We start from the raw sequence: 19688 nt of genomic DNA on the forward strand, positions 1-19688 counted from the left end.
TAGGTACCAGACCCCTTATGTTAATTTGACCCCATAATTCCTTCCCTCTCCTCTTTCATTCGCTATTGTCAGTAAGCACAAAATTAACATTTTGTGAAATCACTCCCCTTCAGCTATTCAAATGTATTTGCCCTCCCACTGTATTCCATAGAAACAGAATACTGAGAGCGCACTCTGCATGCAATCTGTTTTGCTCTTTTAAAATTAGTGGCTGTCCTCTAACACTTCTAAATCTTGGGTTATCCCCTGTTTCATATCTTTGTAACTGCTTAGTACACACTGCAACTCTTAGGATATTAACCCAGTTTTTTTTTTTATCTTACCTTTAAAATCTGCAACATTTGGTCCAAGACCACCATCACTGGAGAACTTGCATTCTCTCTCTTGGGATTAGTACTTCTGTTTTTGCTCCTAGTGAAAGAAGGAGCATAGGGACATTATTTTCTGATTACAGGATAGCCTGATAACTATTTCATAGGAGTCAGCTTGGAATTTGTGCTACTGTTTTGCTCCTTGTGAGAGAAGGAGCAGAGGGTCATTGATTTCTGACCATCTGTAATTTGGCAGCATAGGTCTATGTGGGACCTTCATGATTGGACTGGTTGCAGTTCAAGGCATCTACCAGTAAAAGTTTACAACAAGCCTACAGACCCCTGCATAATCTAGTACACAGCTACTAATAACCAAAGTGTATATGGCCTGCTTCTCATCTTGGGATTAGTGGTACTGTTTTGCTTCTGATGAGAGGTGAAGCAAAGAGACATTGAATCTCTGTAGTTTGAAGCTTTGGTGAAACCAACACTAGTAGCAGCCAGGTAGCAGCAATTAGCTGAATCCTCACTATTCATCATTCTTGACTAAGCTAATTCTTTCTTTTCATTAAGTACTGATTGATTAACTTCAAAGTCTCTCTCCAAATACTTCATCTGTAAATCATTAGGGTTTATTACTTTAGTTTCATTCAGTTGTTTGGCGCTGCCAAATATACATGCAGGCACATTGAGTTGATGTTTTCCCTGTAAAGCTACCCTTGAAATTTCACCAATACCTACTTGTACACAGGCAAATGGTTTGCACTCTGACAAGCACTGTCCCCAGAGTTATGAACCAGATGCTCCTGACTTTATATTGTCACTGCAATCATCTAATCAATAAAAAGGACCTGTTGCCATGGATATGAACTGTCCCACTGTCTCTGTTGCCAGCTTGATGGATATAGGTATCCTGAGGCAATGTAGAAATTAACTAATGTTCACTGACAACCACCTAATTCCTTAACAAACTGATAATGTATGTGAGAGATGTATTTACACAATGTCACTGGATACTGTCACACAAAAGCACTCCTAATGTCAATCAGATTGTTAGTAGTACACCCATGACACACAGTTCAAATCAGACACATAGACTCACATATGCTGAGGCAGTTAAATGTAACCCTTCTAAACATCAAAGACCTCTTAGATAAAGAACACATAACAAACATCCTCAGCATCCCCAAATGTACCATTTCAAAATAACACCACCCTTACATATACAACCACATCATAATCCCATAAGGCAAGCCACCACATAAACCAACACTCTGGTCATTGGAGACTCTATTGTGAGACACACTGATGTCCTTCTCACCAGGATGATTAAGGAGAATGTCATGATCAGTTGCTTATCAGAGGCCAGGATCCACCAGATTACGCATTTATTCAGGTCATTCGATCAAAAATACCAGTATGACTCAACCATAGTCCATGTGGGTGTAGATTACCTAAGACATACCTCCTAAAACATATATATATATATATATATATATATATATATATATATATATATATATATATATATAAAGAGACAGACATGTGCAGGCACAGAAATTCATGGACTTTATAATCACAAACTCCTTGGACCAGATTGTTAATACGCTGACCAGTGGCAAAAACATACTAGAGCTAGTCCTCACCAGCATGAGGCAGTGCTGCATACCCCTTAGTGCAATGTCTTCTCTGGTAAGATCAGACCACAAAAATGGTCTCCACTGAAGTATAAATAAAACCCAAAACTCCAACAACCCCTGGAATGTTCAGGAACTACCATAATGTTAAGTTCCTACTATTAAGTGATAACCTGGCAAAATTTCATGCTTCCCTGAACCTGAGAACATTGCTGCCTTGTGGAACCATTCACAGAAAAACTATAAAAGCATATTAATATCCACATTAAAGCAGCTATACCCACCAACAATAAGTACAGGGATAACTCAAAAAGTAAGCCACCCCGGTGGAATTACAACATTAGTAGGCTATGTAACAGAAGGAAGAAAATCATGGTAAAAATTAAGAACTGTTGCACACAGCAGGATAAAACCACCTCACCAAGCTAAACGAACCACTTAGAGTAAAAATAAAGTCTACCAAAGCCAAATTTGAGGTAAAGCTGGCCTTCCAGGCTAAGGACAACCACATGGCATTCTTTAGCTATGTCATCAACCTCAAAGGCAATATACAGTTGTGTGCAGTGCTCATTAGTAGAGCCACTTACACTGAGCTAGAAGATACAACAAACCTACTGGCAAACAAATTCAGCTCTAACTTTATCCCCCAGCCTCCCCTCAGGAAATACTATTAAATATAACTCTCCCAACTATCACTAGGAAACTGGTCCTCATTGCTCTCTCTAAGGCCAAGAACACTACATTGATAGGTCCTGACAATATCCCTGGCTGCCATTTTAATAGCATGAAACATGACCTATCAGGCAATTTGCAGGCACTGTTTAACAGTAGTCTCCAAACAGGCTTCATGGCTCACAAAAGTAGAATGGCAGCTGTCATCCTTCTGCACAAAGGAGGGCTATCTACAGGCCCTGAAAACTACAGACCTAAAAGTCTCACTCGTCTCATATGTAAAACTATGGGAAGAATTATCATAGAAATGATCAATAATGACTTAGAAAACCTCAAGACACTGGACTCAAATCATTTTTGTTTTGTCATGGGCAGGGCATGCCTACTCATCCTGGTGGATTTCTTTGAGAAGGTCACAAAAGCAATGTAGGAGGGCAAAATTGTTCACACTGCCTACCTTGACAATACCAAGGCTTTTGTTACAATACCCAACTTGGGCATTCTTGTCAAACTCAAGAGGTTAGGTGTTAAGTTTTATGAGGTCTATATTATAGTATCAAAGTTTTTAAACTTCAAATGCTATAATATTGACCTGTTTTTGTCAAAACCTCAAAATAGCGAAGCCATGGAACTTCGAAATCTTACCTAGGGTAAGATTTTGGTTGTCCGTTACATGGATTCGCTATTTACTCTTCTGTGGTGGGAAGATTACGGACCAGTGTAAGGTAAGTATGTGAATGGAGGTTACCGACTGGGTTAAGGTAAGTGTGGGAACGGATCGGGGTAAGGTGAGTGTGCGGTAGTTAGGGACTTTAGGGTTATGGTTGGGTTAAGGTGAGTGGATAGGTAGTAGTGTAGGGTTAGAATTATGGTTTTGTTAAGTGTATATGTGTGGTTTATTTATTTTGGTGTGCTTGTGTTGTGTGTTGTGTTTCAGAACAGAAAATTTTTTCCCTGAGAAAAAATTTGCTGTTCTGTATGTTCGATATTTTGTGGTTTAGATAATTTAGGTATGATGAAATAGCATTTGCTATTTAAATCGTACAATAGGGTAATATAAACATGTTGTATGTCATCTGGTGGATAGCCCACTGGCTCACAGGCAAGACCAAGAAATTTAGACTTGGGGAGTCCACTTCTACAAAGAGGTCAATCACCAGCAAAGTCCCTCAGGAATCAGTCTTAGGAGCTCTCCTTTTTAAATCTACTTCTCTGAAGTTAAGGCTAACATTAAGGGCCTCTGGCTGACCAAATTTGTTGATTGCAAATTAAGAGCAGTTACAGAATCCCATAATGACACTAATGTTCTCCAAGAAGGGCTGGCAGAAACAAATACTCAAAGCCATAGACTAAAACTAAATGCCAAGAAATGCATAATAGTATCCTTCAGGAAGTCAGACACTCCCTGATAATATTATCGTATTAGCAGCACAATAAGAGTTGACCCAGTTGTCAGGTATGCACATACTAATCAAATCTTGTTGATGAGCATTGTATATCTATGGTACTTTGGAAATCATTGTACATCGCACAACTTATAAACAAAGGTATGGCATCTAGTTCCAAGAATGTCATTGTTCCACTGTATTCACCACTCATCACACCTGTCACTGAGTATAATGCTCCCTTTGGTATTTAGCTAACAGGGTACATCAGAAAACTGGCACATCCAGAGAAGTTTCTCACTAAAAAGAATACAAGGCATAAATAACCGCCTCAAAGCCCTATCCCTGTATTATGTCTCCTACAGGTTGTTGAGGAGAGATCTATGCCTGGCATACAAGTCATCTCCAGACCTTACTCTGATGGACCTTCTGCATAGCCACAAAAAACAAAAACAGAATTATCCAGTATAAAGACATAAACTTTGCCTGTGATATAAATAGGAACTGCTGGAGTTAGATGGCATGTGTCCTGGAAACTATCCTTTCTCTTGAACAGGCTTGCCATCCATCTGAAGCAGAGTTCCTCACTAACCTGATTCAAGCGTAACTCAGACAACTGGATGTGGAGCCAGAAATTCAACCCTAGTTTGGTACCTACATCTTTAATGGACACAAGGAGCCTGTTAATGGTTCATATCCCAGGCTCTCCCACTTGTAAATGTTTCATATCCCAAGCCACTGCTTACAATACCGAGAGTACCAGAACTTTTCAGAGATTTGGGATGCATAGCTAGGCTTAAAAAGGCCTCTGTGGTCATTAGCCTAGTACACATCTATGAAACTGTGAAGTATACAATATGCTGAAAGCTTTAAACTGTTTTCTAGGCATTCTTATCCATATGCCCTTCCATCTTTGCCACTTATTACCAATTTTTTTTCTTTATGTCAGCTTCCAGCCATGTTGCTACAGGCCTTATTTGCATGTTAAGCTTTATAGCATTAACCTTGCACTCTATCATAGATCTTTTTGAATCTAAGCCACAATTATAAAATAAGGTTTTATTTCCTTGTACCTTAAAAAAATGTACACATTGATCAGTACCTAAAATTTTTGTTTTTGTTTGATGTTTATCACAGAGAAGTACAGCAAATGAACAAGCTGTTATGAAATGAATGAAAGTAATTCTTAGCAGCAATAGCAGTTATTTGTACTTGGGCGAATATGCTTAATAAGAAGTGGCTCTACTCCAATTACCAAATTCAAAATAAATAAAATAAAATAAATAATTTTTGCCGTAAGGTAGCATGGATAGCCTACTGTTGGAAATCAGTGACGATCAAATAATGATTTTAGAGGGACAGTGTAACTAAGTTCTATGTGTCATTTAATATTCAAGAGAAAAAAAAACACAGTGAAGATGAATTAAAGTATAAAAAGATGGAGAAAGGCTTTGAGTTTTGCAGATACATGCTACAAAACTTGATTTTCAGTTTCTTCCGTGTTCTAGTTCCTAAATTAGAAACAGTTTTACCCATGGTGCTGACTCTTCCCAACCTGCCCCCATCTCCATTTGACTTGTCCCAGTAGTTTCCACAGAGCTCTTAGCAGTTTTTCAAGAATGTGATTTCATTATTTTTTATTTCTTACCTACAAGGATACACAGGACATGAGGTCCGAGACGTTCAGTACATGCATTATAAGACATTAAGTTTTGACTTTCTAATAAACATAATTTCTTTCTGCTCAGAAGCATGAAAATATTAGCTGTTTGAAATAGATAATAATATTCTTGCTGATGCCAGCAGCAAAGGGTAACCTCAGCTGAAAGTCTCATATACCAACATGCATTACATTTCCCATTGCAACTGTGCAGTCAGTCGGGTTACTTCCCCAAAGGACATGTTTATTTGCTGATTATAAAAAAACTTGCAAAATACAGTGCACAGTAAGCTTGAAACTGAGCTGGTAAAGACTTGTGGCCAACCAGCTGCAAATTCTAAAGAGATAAAGCAGAAAATCTGATGAAGTCATGAAGGATACACAGAAGCATGATTGAATGAATCAGACTTCTCTTTGAGGGGTGGATTGAGAGTTGAGTCAGTTAACCTATACCCTGACAGAGAATTACTTTTTATCACAAACATGATTAGATACAAGTAAGCTATGCTTATAATAGTAACATGCAGTAGTTTCTTCATGGCAAATGTCAACATCAATAATCCAGGCATAATGGTGGAAAACAAAGTGTGCATAATGAATAATGTTGCATGAAAGGAAGAAAAATCAGAACACTGTGACTGTTTTCTTGTCTGTTTAGAGCAAAATACAGACATGGTCTGATATAAAATAAATAACCAACTGTGGATACTGTACTTAGAGGGAAAATTACGGTAATATTAGAAGTTTATGCTCACACTGTTACAAAGAAGGAAGGAAATATCATCATAGCTTAAGTTATCCACTTCTTTTTGTTTTTCACAATTTTGGGAAACCCCAGAGAACATCTGAGTATCCCAAAGAATACCAAGCATTCTGCCTCAGACATGCAAAATGTAATCAGAAGATCTTCAGCATATGCTTGTACATTCTTACTGTTTTATAGTTGGGGCAAACCCCCTCTGCATCCCCCCCAGTGGGCAGTTGAGTAACCACAACCCTGCTAGTTAATATAATCACCTCACAGCTTGACAGTACTTGGAGTAGTAAAGTCAAGTGTTTGGTTTATACACAAAAAATCAAGGCCCTGTTTTTTTCTCATTCTTTGATAAATTCTGCTTTCAAAATAATTGTAAGTGCATGTATTGTTGAAAGAAAAAAATGACTTCAAAATATTTGCATACAAAACAACAAAAGAGGAGCAATTTGTAGAAAAAGCTTCACTATAATAACAGCAGACAACAGTAATACCATAAGAAGTCCAATTTATACAAACCAAGATGGAGGCAAAGTATCAGTCTACATAAAGGAAAACACCAGATGTGAGGTCAGAGAAGAGGAAGAACACCAAGCTGAAAATGAGGCAAGGGTATAGCCAGGGTTAGAAACTAGGTTAAGTGCCCAGGCAGTTAAAATAGTGTAAGGAGGGGGAGAAGGTACATTGATACAGCGTATCATGCACTGTACAAGAAGATGGGAGGTTGAGAAACTAGAGGAAAGAATAATGGAGTGGGGTTAAGAGCAAGATGCCAATACTCATATGGATATGAATCTGCCAGGAGCAGACTGGGTAATTCTGAGTGCCAGGGTTGGGAGGAAACAAAAGTCAATTGGGACCCTGGGCCATGAGGGATTCAGTCAATGGGTGCAGGACCATACCTTAAAAGGCAAAACTCTGGATTTGTTTATAACTTTTAGGGAGGATCTTGGACATCCAGGATAAGGCATCATTATCCAATATTGAACATGCCACTGTGTGACTTAAAGCATGGGTACGTGCATAAATAAAAAGACTAGGTTGATGCTGCAAGATTTTAGAAAAGTGAATTATACTGTGCTGGGGTGGTGGTCAAGGATGTGTTATGAGACTGAAAGCAAATTTTGACAGTGAACAAGTTATAAAATGGGTCAGTGTCAAGTACTCAAGGCTATGGACAAGGATGCATGGAAGCACTAAACAGGTAAAACGAGAACTAGACCAGTGTAGCTATACAGGAATATGTGGCTAGCAATTAAACAAAGATAGGCCATATGAGATGTGGAAAAGAGGGGTGAGAAGTGGAAGAGGCACAGTATAAGAAGACTAGCAAAGAGGCAACAAAGCTGGTAATAGCAGCAAAGGCTAAAGCTGAAAGGAGCTTAGCAGAAGGGATCAAGAAGGAAAGCAAACACTTTTTAGATACATAAAAGGAAGGACAGAATCAACCACGCTGAGCAAAGATGAAAGGGAGATCATATAAGAAATGAAAAATGCAGAGGTAATGAATGAAATCTTTACTAGAGTCACAAAGGGAAACATACCAAGGGTATCATGCTGACTGGGAGCCAAGGCACAACAGAGCACAATGGAAAGATACCAGGATAGAAAAAAGAATGTTGAAAGGAAAAGTACAGCTGCGTAAAATCTTACCATAGCAGTAGATGTCCTTGCCTTCACTGCTTCGGTATTAGTAACGTATGGGATTCCCTACCATGGAAGCCCAACGTCCAGCCAGTCTGCCAAAGCCTACTGTTGCTTTAAGGTACACTGAACATCACCCAAATTCTCCTCATGTAGAGTAGGACATAAAGGTTACGTTCTGGCATACCATCCTCAGAACTGGTTGCCCCAGTAGGAACACCAATTTATGGAAATCCAAGGGGTGACCTGTACATCCAGGAAGGTAAAGGACTAGGGGGGATGGAGGGAGAGAGTGAATAATGCAGCAGTAAAGGCAAGGACATGTACTGTTTATAGTAAGATTTTACACAACTGTATTATGTCCTTACAGTCACTGCTGCAGCATTCATAATGTATGGGAGAATGCCAAAGCTGAAGAGGAAATTTGGGAGGAAGAAGGAACAGAACAGCCCTCTGAAAAAAACATGACAAACGGCTCTAGCAAAACCAGCCATAGCTCTAGAAATGCCACCAATCTTATAGTACTTGGTAAAAGTATGCACAAAAGTTCAGCTAGCTGCTTCAAGAATAGAATTAGTATCTATACCCTTGAAAAAAGCACCAGAAAAAGCCACAGCTTTTTTAGAATGAACCTTTACAGAAGAAGGAAGGGTCTTGCCATGAAAAGTGTAACAAAAAGAAATAGCCTTTGAAATCCAAGAAGAAATAGTTTGCTTGGATACAGCTAATTTTCAAGGCCAAGGATGAAAACAAACAAACAACTAATCAGATTTTCTAATAGCCTTAGTCTTATCCAAATACAATCTGAGTTATCTATTCACATCCAAAGTATGCAGCACCCTGTCACTGTCAGATTGCGGAGAGGGGAAAAAGTAGGTAAATTAACAGACTGATTAAGTGATAACTCAGTAACCACCTTAAGCATAAAAGAAGGATTAGTACGCAAGGACACCCTTCCTATATGAAATATTAAAAAAGGAAGACAAGGAACAAGGACCTGCAACTCAGACAACTCTCGGCAGAAGTAAGAGCTAATAGAAGAACAGTCTTCCAAGAACAATGTTGCAAGGAAGCTGAAGCAGCATGCTCAAAAGGAGCCTGAATCAACTTCTCCAAAACAAAATTAAGATCCCAGGGAGGAGGAACAGGCTTCCTGGGAAGTATAATATTAAGGGTGCCTTTAAGAAACGGTTTAGCCTCAAATCTAGAAGTTAAGGGAGGAGTACAGAAAGACAAGCACAAACAGCTGATAAGTGGGCCTTAATAGAAGAATAGGCCAGACCAGCACTGAGCAACTCACATAAATAAGAGAAAACCAAAGAGACATCTACAGTAATTGGGTCCAGGTTATGAGACACACACCAAATAGAAAACCTATTTCATTTGGATAAGTAGGATTTCCTAGTAGTAGATTTCATGGTCTCCTGCAGAACTTTCAGCATGTCCTCAGAAAAAAGGTGTCTATGAGGGATCAAAATCCTATCACCCACAGTGTCAGTTGAAGCGTGGACAGGTGGGGATGGTTGAGAAATCCCTTGTCTTGTGTGAGGAGATCCACCCTGTGAGTTAACTTATGAGGATTGCCCTTGGCTAGATGCAGAAGTAGAGGGAACCAGTGCTGTCACAGCCAAAAGAAAGTCACCAACAATATTTTTGGAGCATCCTGTTAAATCGTGAATAGAACCTTTGGAATGAGAGGAAGGGGAGAGAATGCATAAAGAAACATCCCCTTCCAAGAAAATGGGAGGGTGTCCACCTTTCTTACCAGAGGACCTGGGACTCTGGCACAAAACAGAGGAAGTTGTCTGTTCATAGGGGAGGCATATAGATCTACTTGAGGAGTACCCCACTGGTGGACAGTGTCCAGAAAAACATCCCTGTGAAGCATCCATTCATAGGATTGAGTTAAGGACCTGCTCAGAGTGTCTGCCACAATGTTCTGATCTGAAGAGATATAACCTGCTTGAAGAGTCACTTGATACTTGACAGCAAGATCCCATACCAGAAGTGCCAACCAGAAAAGAAGATAAGATCTTGTTACTACCTGTTTGTTTATATACCACATCACTGTGGTATTGTCTGTGAATACCTTGAGAGGTCCCGGAGAAAAAAGAGGATGCAAGGCCTGAAGAGCCAGCATAAGAGCTCTCGCCTTTTTGACATTGATGTGCTCCTTCTGCTGATGAGGCAACCACACCCCCTGTACCTTTAGGAAGCAAAATGTTGCTCCCCATCCAATGTCCAAAACATCTGTAAACAATTCCTGAGCGAGAAGAGGGGGATGAAAAGGTAGCCCTGGACTCAGAGACAGTTGCTGAATCTACCAGTGAATTTCCCTTTTCAAACAAGGAAGAAGAGGAACTACAAAGTCTAGAGGGTGTGCATGTTGAAGCCACACTGACTTCAAAAAACACTGAAACTTTCTCATGTAATTTTGGCCAAAGGGAGCATTGGAATGGTGGATGCCATGAAACTCAGAGCTCTCAGAAACTCCCTAGCTGTAATGGAGGCCAGAGAAACAAGAGTATGAAAGTAAGAAATGAGAGTTCAGGCCTTTGGAGGAGGCAGGGATGCTAGCATCGGCATCTTCTGAATCCTGCAACCCCAGAAAGACATGATTCTGAGGATTCAGAGAATACTTTTTGAAGTTTTATTGTGAACCCTAGACTCTGAAGAGGGGAAAGGGAAAAATGAAGATTTTGCAAAAGGATCTCTGCAGAGGATGCCTGATCAGCAGGTTGCCCAGGTAGGAAAATATTTGTATCCCTTGAAGTCTGCAAAAAGCAATCACAGGAGCGAGGCATTTGGTGAACATCCTTGTGGCAGTAGAAAGGCCAAAGAGCAAAGCAGAGAACTGAAAATGCCAGGAAGCAACAGAGAAATGCACAAACTTCCTGAAAGGAGGATGGACTGGAGTATGGAGATAAGCATCCTTAAGTTCCAGAGACATGATATAGGCCAGAGGGAGCAAGAGAGGAAACAGAGTCTGAAGGAACAACATCGAAAGGAAGGCTCCTTCAGAAAAGTGTTTAGATGAGAGAGGTCTAGAATTGGTCACCAAGTGCCCTCTTTTCTGGTCACTAGAAACATTCTTGAGTAAAACCCCTCCCCCTTTGAGACACAGGCACCTCTTGAATCTGAATCAAGAGATCTCGAAGAACCTCTGGGAAAAAGAAAGTTGTTCCCAATGAGGCTGAGGAATGCCCATAAAAGGAGGACAGGATTTCTGCATTAAGAAGTACCCTTCACAAATGATTGACAGAACCCAAGAATCCTAAGTGATCTGAAGCCAAACAGGAAGAGAAAGAGGATTGTAGCTGAGAAGGGACAGATAGTCATACATCAGTATCTCATGAAAAAAAGGCTTCTGAATCCCTAAAGTCTGAGTGACCTTAGCAGGAGGAGCCCGTTTGCCACTCTACAAACAAAGGCTGGCTTATTGGGGTAGTTTCTCTGAAATTTAGGCACAGAAGAAACAAACACATGTTTTGGCTCATGTAAGGCCTTCCTCTTATCCTGAACAGACTTAAACAAACCAGAAGCTGCTTCCCCAAAGTTTATTATCCAGAGGAGCATCCATCAACTTAGCCTTAATATCATCGGGTAATGGTTGAAGCCTAATCCAAGAATACCTCCTCAGCACTGAACTAAAAGCAGCAGCAGCCCTAGAAAAGGGATCTACTGCATCGTAACTATATTTGATAGAATGATGAACTACTTGAGAGGAAGTCCCAAGCAAGGAAAGAAAAGAAGTTTCACCCTCAGTCTGGAAGATCAGAAATATGCAGACAGGCCTGAGGAAGGAAGACCAACACATATCTAGACATATGGATCTGATAATTAATAGCCCTAAAAGCTAGGGTAGCAGAAGTGTAAACCTTCTTACCCAGATTTTCATGGTTCTGCTGTTCTTGTCAGAAGGCAGTAACTTAGGTGAAGGAAGAAAATGAGATGGATTGTCAGAAGCTACAGACACCACAGAGGGGTCAGCAGCAAGATATTTATACAAAAAATTACAGTCATCAGGCACCCTATAAAATTGATCAGGATTCTTGGGAGCAAGGAGCAGAGAATCGGGTGCCTTAGAGGCATTGGAGAAAGCATCCAACAAGGCAGCCAAAACAGGAGGGATAGCAGCAGGTTTAGGAGATTCCATCTGCAGTAACTCATAGTATCTCCTGTGGATATCAGAGACCTGAGCACAATCCCACTTAAAAAATTCCATCATCCTAGAGGTTGTGTCCCCAATGGAAATTTCTTCAAAATGAATATCAGGACTATTAGATTCCTCCTCCTCTGACCCATAGTCCAAAGAAGAAGGACTCTGAGTAGTATAAGTCAAGGATTCTGCATCAGAATCCAACTCTTTCTTAGAAGAATCCTGTTCTCTAGGCCTTTTAAAGGGAGTAGAGGACCAAAGAGGAGCAGGAACAGAAACCCCCTGAGAAGACTTTAATGCTTTTAAAGCATTAAATAACCCCTGAGTAAAGGCCTGTCACTCACTTTGTGGACCCCTCGGAGCAGAAGAAACATGTTTATTTTTTTTTCTTTTTTAGGGGAACATCTGCCCTAGAAAACTGAGAAGACTGTGACCCAGGACTGCATTCAGTAACCATAGTAGGAACTTCTTCCCTAACTAGAATCTGTGGAACCTCACTGGGCCCCTCAGAATTAATCAACCATGGTTCCCCCTCAACGTCTGAACAGACACCTGCAAAGTCTCATCAGACATGTTGCCAGCCAAATCCCTGCCGGCCTCCAACCCAACCCTGTCATGTCAGAGGAATCTGACAACACAGCCCGGTGAGCCTCTGGGATCATAATGATCTCAGAAGAAACACCTGCCAAAGGCTGGACAGCTAAATATTTGATTCTTACCTTTTTCACCTTCTTCTTCCCTAACGGCTCACACTCTGGGCTGGAAGTTCCTTCCACTGTATCGTTAGCAAGAAGCTTAAGTTGCTGGTTCTCAAGATATAATTAAAGGGAAGAAAGTCTACTATGAAGGGTTTTCATGACAAATGCCTGATAAATTGAAAAAGATGAATGTTGTGCAACGCTCCTAAGCAAAAAAGTCACTTATCATGGTGGTCTTTATGGGGAATCAGTCTCCCTCACTGGAATTTACCCTTCCTGGATGACATTAACCCCTAACAGCACAAAAAAGCCAAGAAAAAAACAAAACTCCAGTGGAGTACTTATCTGCAATGGCTCAGACTTCAGTAAAAATGCGTAGCCGTTCACTGGAGAATGAAAATACATTCAAAACTGCTGGAAAACGGACTTAGGTGAACAGACCAATGATCAAAGGAAGTGTTTGGACTGGCAGCAAAGAATTTCTGAGGATGGTATGCCTGAATATCACTTTTATTTCCTACACTACACAGGAGCATTTGGGTAACATTTGGCGTACCTTAAAGCAACAGTAGGCTTTGGTAGACTAGCCAGTCATCGGGCCTCCACGGCAGTGAATCACATACATTACAAATACTGAAGCAGTCAATGTAAGGACATCTAGCTGTTCATATGGAGGATAATGCACAAGAACCAGTGGGCTGCCTTCAAGAGTACTAGAAAATCTGGCCATGTGTTGTCATACCCAGTGACAGAGATCACTTGTTACTGCAGGGTTGCCAGAAGACTTTTAGACAGCAGTTGGGGTGCTATTATACAAGAGAAGCAGGAGAAAATCTGGGAATGTCAGGCCTGTTAGCTTAAGGGACAGTAACAGAAAGACTGAAGAGAAGACTGGTAGCATATCTAGAGAACAATAACCTTCAAAAGAACAAAAGACATGAGTTCATTTCCAGAAGGCACTATCAGTCAAATATAATCTAGTTTTAAGACTAGGTTATAGGTGAACTTGACAAGTGAGTACAAGTAAACATAGTCTATGCTGGCCTTTGAGTCTGTCCCATAAGGGAGATTAATAAAAAAATCTGGAGGGGTTGGAAGTAGAACCAAGACTGAGGAACTGGATTTCTGCAGAGCTGAATGGTAGGAGACAGGGAGCTACACTAAGAAGTACAAAGTGGGTAAGTAAGGAAGTAACTAGTGGAGTGCCAGAGGGGTCCCTCTTGCCTCCAGTACCTTCACTGTAATTTTCTCAGGCATATAAATGGAATTAGGAAACATTATTATCTTCTTTGCAGATGACAGAAAACTATGCACATCAGTGCAGAATAAGGGGAAAAGCCTGGAAAGAGTCTAGAAAATGATTTGGAAAGGTTGAAAAAGGAAGATGAGAGGTGGCAGTTCAATCTAAATACATACAAATGTGTAGTACTACACTTTGGGCAAAACATTTTTGTGAGAAATATCATCCAGGAGAATTAGAACTGATTACAACAGAGCAGGGACAGCAAAGCAATCCTGAGGGGGATTGATTACACCTAGACTGGACTAGTGGGAGCAAAGTGAGAGGGTATTGACAATGGAAAGATACTGAGATGTATCCCCAAGCATATACATTCTAGAAGTAAAGAGGTAATACTTCCACAATACAAGACCTTGGTCAAACCACACCTTGAGTACATGTTGAGTACCATATAAGGAAAAGGACATCAGGCTGTGGAAAAGCTATCAGTAAGGTCCTTGGAATGGAGGTGATCTAATATGACCAAAGGTTAGAATGGCTAGAAAAGTTCTCACTTGATACCAGAGGAGATGGGAGACATTATACTGGTACAAAAGATAATGTCAGGAAGGTGTATAAAGGTCATTCTGAACAGGAAGGACTTGATGGAAGAATGGTCAAAAACAACACATTGTAAGGACGAAGTACCCCTTGATATCTTTTTATAAATAATAATATTTATTTATTGACCTTCTTTTAGCAAGCAGAGTGTAAGTACTCCTACATCATTTAAAAATCAGCTTTAATACACATATTCCAAATATTCCACATTCTTCATAGACTATATATCATCATTTTCATGTTTTTCCAAGCAATAACCTGCATTGTCTTAGCTTATCTTAATTTAAGAGTAACTTATATTATTTTCAACACAGGCTAATAGCCATTGGAGCATGACTAGATTCAATTGTTGACCAATTGTAGTAGGTTGTTACTTTATGAATGCCTACTCAGTAGTCTTATATTGTTATTAGCTCATACTTAGTCAGGTATGTACTTTTCCATTCATTCCAAATGGAAATAAAATCTTCTATATAATAAGTTAAATGTATTCATTACGATATCTATTTGCATTTCAACACATTACTGATGCAAACATTATTTTGCCACCTATAATACATGATTATAACAGTGTTCTAGTCATTTGTTTCTCCCAAAGGAACCAACTGTAAATTCCTATTATTCTTAAGTCATGTATTTAGAGTGGGCTGGCTAATGCAAGTTTGCCAGAAGTCTTAAAGACAGTAGTTGGGGTGCTATTACATAAGCATTAATTTGTCAAACGGGTTGCAACTATTTCTGAATACCCTACATTAAAACAGACTTTCCTTACTTGCTAAACTCCCATATCTTACAGCAGTCCACTCAACTCCTTTGATTTCTTAGAGTACTTTTTCACAGAGATTATTGTGGCCCATGGAATGGACCACCCAAATTGGAAGGTTGAGAGGGAATCCACAGAGGCATTCAAGAGGGCATGGGGCAGGTTGAAATTGGGTGAAGGGGATGGGAGGGATGGAGGGGAACTAGGATGTAAAATTACTTAAACGGCCAGGTAAGATAAGTGTATTATTTCCCACTGCCACCAAGCAAATGTATTGGTTTTCTGTAAGACTTAATCGTCTTACGTCTTAATATGTTTAGGCATTCCTGGAGAACAGAAATATAACTGCTAAGATTAGAGCTTTCTTCTCTCTAGGCAGCCATAGGAAAGACACGTAGCAAAATGCAACTGGACTAACCTGAATAAGAAGCTGTGATAAATAAAAGAAGCATATAAAATAAAAGAAAAGAAACATATAAAATAAATGCCTGAGCAGCATCCTAAGTAGTTAACTAATAAGATGTGTAACAGTAAAAGAAAGAGGTGAAGAACTCTAAGAAACAGTAGCATTGCTGTCTTTTAAATTCATCTACATCTCTGGTGTTACTGAACAGTAAATTAAAAATGGGACTACAAAGGGCGGGCTCAGTTATATGTGCAAACTAGTTAGTCACCAAGAGAGAGATGCTTCAGGATTTAATTAAATCTGATAAGAGTTCCTGGACTCTGATAACCTTGTTATGATTCCCTGGTTCAGTTAGACTGCCTGTGATGACACTCTAGCTACCAATAATGCTGTGTGCCCCAGCTCTGTTATTTATGTTGGGAGACACACTCCTTTAATGCTATTACAGATTTACTGAATTCATTAATTGTACTGTTCCACACCCGTGGTAATCCTACTGTGAATAACATGGCAGGCCTCGTGATTCCTGTCATTCGCTCTGAGGTCCTACACCTATCTTACTGCACAATCTAATAGTAGGTCAACTGGATCATTTAATTCTATTTGGATAGCCCTTGACTGTGGTAATGTGACAGAGAATCTTAAGTTTTTTTTGTAACATTTCTAACGGCTTTTTGATTTTATTTAATCTGTAATGGGCAACCTAACATCTTAACTGCATCTGAACCCCAACCCCACCAAATTTATTTGTCCTTCTTAGGGTCCCAGACCCCTTGAGCATTAGGACATTCCCAGATTTATCATTGGTGCTTCTGAATCTTTACTTTTTGGGATCCTCTGACTCCTTTAAGCCTTTTGTGAATAGGAAATTTTCATAGGTGACTGTTAGGCTAATGATACAAGAGCCGTTACAAGCCTAGGCACTAATACCCAGGATATGACAACATTATATCTTAATACCTCAGATATGGGATGGGGTAGTATCTTAGTGGGTCTTTGGGTGTTGGGGCCCTGAATAATTTTACAGACTGCCTCTGTCCATAAGGGACACTGGCAGTACCCCGGGAGTGAATTTATGGCTCCCCATCCATTTATCCAAATTCTTTTTGAAGAGAGTGACAGATCGGCTCTATTTTACAAAGATGGGTAGTTTATCCCATAGATGAGGTAGCCTTTGGAATATGAATCTGCCTCTCCAGTAAATTCTGTTAGCCACAAATAAGGTTCAAGTCCATGGAACAGGTAACCTTCATATAATTTTTGTTGTGAATATGTAACATATTCATCAGGGCTGGATCAGAGAATGCCTTGTAGGTCGGGCATACATCCCCTCTCAATATGTAATATGAGATGGAGTAAAGGGATAGGGCCTTTAGTCAGTCTGCGTAAGATATGTTTTATGCTTTGTATTTTTTTTTTTTTTTAGTGAGGAACTTCTGGGGCTGCTCCAGTTGGTGTAAGTGTCTGGTTAGGTACATGCAGAAGGGAGCATTTTACTTGATTATGAGCCTGATGAAGGCTGAATACAGGGGCATTATGACTTCCTTTGATATTGATGCCATGAATTTACTTATAAGCTAAGATACACAGAAGGATGTCCTCACTACCATAGCTACTTGGTGGTCAAAGTTTAGGTTACTATCTATCTGTGTTCCTACGTCCCTCAACACTGGGTCTACAGTTAGGGTTGTGCTATCAATATTATAATTTGCAGAGATATCTGATTTACCAAAGGGTATGATTACACATTTTTAGCATTTAGTTTTGGACCATGGTTTTGGCACCAGTCATCTGTCATTTTTAGGCCTGTTTGTAGGATGTCAACATCATTTGGGGATTCAGTGATTGCTCCCAGCTTACAATCATTGTTGAACTTTAGTAGACAGATGCCCCTAACATTGGCCTTCACTTCAGAGAAGTATATACCAAACAGAAGGGGTCATAACACTAAGTCCTGTGGGACACTGCTAATAACAGGTTTATCACAAGTGCATTCACCTATCTGGACAACATGTGTCCTGTCACTGAGCCAGTTTGCTATCCATCTGATGATGTAGGGGGTTTATACTTAACTCAGTAAGTTTGTCTATGATCCCTGATTGAGAGATTGTGCCAAAAGATTTGGCCAGGTCTAAATAAGTAGTGTGTACCGTTTTATCCTCATCCATGGTCCTGGACGTTCTCAAAGAAGTCCACCAGACTGAGCAGGCAAGACTTCCCTTTGATAAGCCAAATTGTATCTAGTCCAGTCCAGTGTTTGGAGAGTTCCTATGTTGTTATTGATCAGTTCCATGATAATTCTCTTCATGGCCTTGCAAATAAGACTGGACAAGCTTATGGTTCTGTAGTTTCCTGGGTCATTTGATGGGCCCCTTCTCATGCAGAGGGATGACTGTTGCAATCTTCCATTCCTCTGGGACAAAGTCAGTAAAGAGGCTGTGATTAAAGAGTTTGTTTTAAGCTATTTAAGAAGCATCATGTAATGTTGTCGGGACCCATGGAGGCTGTGCTTTTGGCTTTAGCAAGAGCAGTAAGGACCTGTTCCCTCATAATGACTGGTAGGGGAATGATTGGGGGTATTTCTTTGGGTGTGGTAGGAGGTGATGGGGTGGAGAGGTTTGAACTGAACTTGTCAGCCAGTAGGTTTGCTATAGTTTCAGACTGGGTATAAGTGTTGCCATTCATTATTAGCTCTGCACATTGCTGAGTGTTTCTCCTGAGGTTATGAACATTATTTTAAAAAAGCCTTATGGTTATCTTTCACCTTGTAGGCAATCTTTGCCTCATAGTTTGCTTTGGCAGATTTGACCTGCTCTCTAATTTGTTTGTTTAGACTGGTGAGTGTCTTTTTGCATTGTTTTGTCTCTTTCTTTTGGGCTTTGAAAAGGATTTTTTTTTCATTTGTTGAACGGCCTGTTTATGCTAGGGGTCCACACCAGGGTGGTTTATTTTTGCCAGTAGGCATAGGTTTGAGTTGGAAAGGTACTGCCTCCTCTATGAAGTTATGAATGTGGTTGTACAGTGCTTTTGTGTACAGCTCAGAGTAGGTCTCAATGTCAACCAGGTTCAGAGGGGCTTGGAAGTTTAATAAGCTGCCACTTAGTTTGAGATAATTAGCAAAGTTCTTAACAGCTTTAGAGTTTGATGGGGATTCTAAGTTAGTTTTATACTAAATGAGATCATTTTGTGGTCAGATCTTACCAGAGAGGAGTTAATGCATGGGAGGGAGCAGCATCCCCTCATGTTTGTGAGTGCTAGGTCTAGGATATATCTACCTCTAGTTGGGGAGCTAACCAGTTGCTCCAGGGTGTTTGCAATGATGAAGTCCAAAAACCTCTGAGCAAGTGAACTATGGGTTGTATAAGTCTTCCAGAGTATGGAGGGGTATAAGTCTTCCAGAGTATGGAGGGGTAGTTGACATCACCCATAAGTACGTAGTTAGGCTAAATGTTAAGCGATTCCAGTAGGTTTAGGTAGGAGGTGCGGTTTTCCAGACTCATGTTAGGGATCTGTAGCTAGCAAGATATGATAGAGGGTTGCACCTGTGGTTAGTTGGGCATGGAGCAGCTCAAGTGAGTCATATTGTTGGACTAGTCTAGCAGTGTACTTGTCCTTTATGAACACTGAGACACCTCCCCCTTTGTTTTATCCTGAGCTGAGAGGGATTGAAATGTATGAAAAACATTGCAGCCTTTGACAGCTGGGGTGCTTTCCAAAGTTTTGAATTATGTTTCCGTGACTTTACATACATCTGCATTC

This window comes from Protopterus annectens, chromosome 9.part0 (assembly GCF_019279795.1).
Source record: "Protopterus annectens isolate FY-2018-M chromosome 9.part0, PAN1.0, whole genome shotgun sequence".
In the NCBI taxonomy this organism is placed as follows: domain Eukaryota; kingdom Metazoa; phylum Chordata; order Ceratodontiformes; family Protopteridae; genus Protopterus; species Protopterus annectens.